The sequence below is a fragment of the Enhydra lutris genome, unplaced genomic scaffold, assembly GCF_002288905.1.
Source record: "Enhydra lutris kenyoni isolate GAN:26980312 unplaced genomic scaffold, ASM228890v2 scaffoldscaffold2, whole genome shotgun sequence".
NCBI lineage: Eukaryota > Metazoa > Chordata > Mammalia > Carnivora > Mustelidae > Enhydra > Enhydra lutris.
In genome coordinates this window covers 14814446-14818369 of record NW_019154086.1, presented here as the reverse complement: position 1 = coordinate 14818369, position 3924 = coordinate 14814446, and the positions used below count along the sequence as shown (strand labels likewise).

Sequence of the window (3924 nt, the reverse complement as noted above, 5' to 3'; positions counted from 1 at the left end):
AGCAAATTATTGGAGATGAAAATCAAATATCTTTTCAAACTAAAATAATGCAGATCTTAGAAGTCAAGAATCAGAAGTATCTTTCCATTTTACAACTTTGTTGCTCCCCTGCCTGTCCAACTAGTAAATCTAACCAGAGGAACAACTAAATACTGAGGTAAATTGTATCATTTAGGCCATCTCCCAGTTATTAAACCAGAACCAGTCTTTCTGATCCTTCATATAAAAATTCTTTATACTATATTACAACAGCTTCAAATTCCTTGAAATTCATTATTTAAAAATATTATTTGGAAATATATTATTTTATTTGGGTTCAGGTTGAACAAGGAATGATACAGGGATTTTTCCAATAATCAATAGAAAATACACAGGAGAAATTATACACATTAGAAGTCTACATTTTTTCCACAAAGCTACTTTACACTTTTTTTTTTTCCTTTGCTCTTTGCCAAATAATTACCTTCAGGAATAACTACTGTATAAAAATGATAGACAAATAAAGAAGATAATAGTGTAATCCTAGAGTAAATTTAGAAATTTCTTTTCTTCCTATTTGTCTAATTTTCTCCTACTTCCTTTTGTGTTTTGTTATGGCCCTGATTAAAGAAATGCAAAATTCTTTTTTTTTTTTAATTGAAATTCAGAATTTTGCTTTACCCTTAGTCCTGAGAAGGATGAAATAATGTAATTATTCTGATTTTGGGGGGCACTCTATTTTCTTATTTCTCTCCTAGATACTTTATTCTTGTGTTCCTTCCAAACAGTTTAGGCAAAGATACAGGCTCTGCACATGCTACAATATTAAGTATTATCAGTAAAATGTAGTATCCCTAGGGAGCTGACCTGTCAGACAGCACTTTTTCCTAGACCTTACATCTATATTTCTGATTTTTGCAGTATTTTATTTCAGTTCCCCTCTCCCCTCACTAGTATCCTGGTAAGGAAATAAACAGCAAAATTATTATTCACATTTAAAAGATAGAAAATTGAGGCTAGAAAGACTTGTCCAAGGATATACAGGTAAGCCCTGAGAGACACTGAGAGTTATAGCAAGAATTTGCTACAGAAAACTTGGTTTTATAGCATACTGCATCATTATGAGGTAAATGCACTTTCTTGGAATGCGGAAAGCAAAGAGACTTATTAGAAAACACACAATTTCACAAGTGAGCCAGGAATATGCTTTGCCCAAAGAGACACCTGGAATTAATTGTTGCTCTCTTAAGAGATCAATGGGACACATGTAGGGATTGGAATGTGAGGCAGAGTCACGGAGGCAGAAGACTTTCATGTTGGCAAAGCAGTGCCTCCCAGATAGATCTTTTAATTGCCTAAACATTAGTAGCAAGCTGTCCCCTTGTCGATGAAAGCTTTAGTTGGTGTCCTGATGCTTGGCATTCCTACCTCCAGTGGACTTAAAATAAAGGTTTGAAAATATGAGGAAAATTTAGCTCGTAGCTAAACTCCTTAGATCAAAGCCTTTTTATCTAAAAAATAAGTCTTAGTAAGAGTTATTTCTTCCTCATTCATCACCTTTCTTCCTCTCTTTTTTTCCTGCCAACAGATAATTCTTGTAAATTACTTAACAAAAAAACCTCATGCACACTTAAAAAGAGCAACTTTAGTTACTGCTTAAAAAAATTGAAACCCAAGAACTATGATCTATTATTAGTACCCAAGAGAAAGAAAAATAAACCTCAAATCTTTCCATTCATGAGGTTATAAGCTAATGTGAGATGGAAGATGTGTACAATTGACCACACCACAATATAAATACTCCAAGTTGTAGTACAGAAAGGAACACACTAATTGTCTTTGGAATTCAGAGAGAAAGAGGTGGACTTCATTAAGGATAACAATGTGAGGCAAAACTCAAAGAATTAATATCAGAGGATAAGTCATCTCTTTCCTTTCTTCTCCCTGGTTTGATTAGAATTTATGTCATACTGCACAACCATCTTTTGGGAATTTCCTAAAGGATTATAGTAGTTGTTGGATAACCAAACCAAATGAAAGTTATCTTTAGACATTAAGATAACTTCCATATTGCCTTTCTCTGTCATTTGAAGATTTTTCTTCAGAGGAATAAAATGCTTCAATTTCAAAACCTCAAAAATATTCCTCAGTTCAATTTGGAATCTTAACGTTGTGCTTCTACATGGATCATGGCATGTTTCTCTTTTTGGTGTGCCCTCTCTGCATGAAAGGGAATAAAAAATTAATTATGCCATTTGATAACAACCACATTTGATAAGTTGATTGTTGGGCAGGAATCTTGGGGGAGGGGGAAGCACAACAAACTATTTAATGTATTTTGGCAAAGATGAGATTCTACCATAATCCTTGCCAGAGCTATCTAATTATATACTCCATGGAGGAGAGAATACAAGATACCCTTGAAACTAAGTGATGTAGCAACCTGGCTGTACCTCTTCCAGTTGAGGTGAAAGCATACATTATGGAAAGTAGGATGCCATGATAACTACCATGATGGTGTTTGATTGGGTCATATCTTCAGTTAGCACCACAATACAACAACTGTAAAGAACAATTTAGCCACATTCAATGATGGATTTGATTTCATATGACATTTTGTGAAAGGATATAATGTATCTCAGTTAATTTTATGCTTACTTGAGTAGAAATATATGAAAGTCTAGCTATTTCACACATTTCAATATAAGTTGAAGCCACTAGCCCTTAAACATGTCTTGATAATTGGAAAAAAGAAAAATCACTCTGAAGAACTCCTAAATGTGTATTTTATAAATCAATGCTTATGTGTTAGCCATTGAAAAACTGCCACATAGTTTGTAGACATCTATTTCTATCAAGTGACTTATGTTTATTCCTAATTTTGTTGTTTAGAATTTTTATACACCCTTGACCTTTTTTTTATCATCTATGAATGAATATAACATCACGTTAGCCACCTATTCCTTTATTCAATAAATGTCCATTGAGAACTAATATATATCAGGCAGTTCTAGGCACTTGGCAATATGGTGGTGAATAAGACCTAAAAGATCTTAGTGCATGGGAAAGGGGAGGGCCCGAATATTGCACCCTGACCCCACCCTTTCAGATCCATCTGAAAATCTGCTTCCACTTTCTAGATTGAATTGGCAGTGAGTGGAGCCTGAGGCACTGAGGCCTGAGGGGACTTGTTAGAGATGGACAGCCAATTCCTTATGATGACTAGCCTGAGGTTTTTCTGCCTGCCTATGAGAATCTCCAGCATAGATTCCTCCTCATGAAAGGGTATATTACCCAGGCTACAAAAATGAGTTGATCCACTTTCTGTCTTGAATTGTCACACTGAAGAAGCCTCCTGGAACTCAGTTGGGATTTAATATCTGAGGAAGAAAAGCCTCTCAGCTAGACATTTTTATCTCCAATGTGATTCCTGACTCTGATGCACATCAAGCAGAACTGCAGGAAGGGGACCAAGTCCTAGCTGTGAATGATGTGGTTTTGCAAGATACTGAGCACAGCAAGGCTAATGAGATCCTGAAGACAGTCTGTGGAATCAGCATGAGTGTCTGCTTCTTTCTCTACAATTATCATTGCCAAAGAGAGAGGACTGTGCACTAGAGAGTTGCAGTCCATAGTCCTCCACATGGAATCTTGGACAAGTTGGCTAGACCTCAGGAAAGCCACTCAGGAAGCTCTTCTCCTGGCCCCATCTTGAAAGAATGGAATGAGGAGAATAGGGACACAGTGAGGCCCTGCATGGAGTCAGCTAGCCAACTGTATTACCCAAACTGTACTGTACATTTTGTTCCTTATTTTTCTACATGAGCTTCACTCCCTGAAAAAGAAAGGATGATGATGTCTAGGTATAGCATGTGGAGAATCCTGCTAGAAAAGGCAACTGACATTTAGTGAATATCATGTACTAGACAATTACATATATGCCAT

General features: G+C 36.1%; 1 pseudogene; it reads left to right on the top strand.

Moving 5' to 3' along the window:
* The first annotated feature begins 1100 nt into the window (after positions 1-1100).
* LOC111149453 lies at positions 1101-3597 on the top strand (annotated as a pseudogene).
* Positions 3598-3924: the final 327 nt, after the last annotated feature.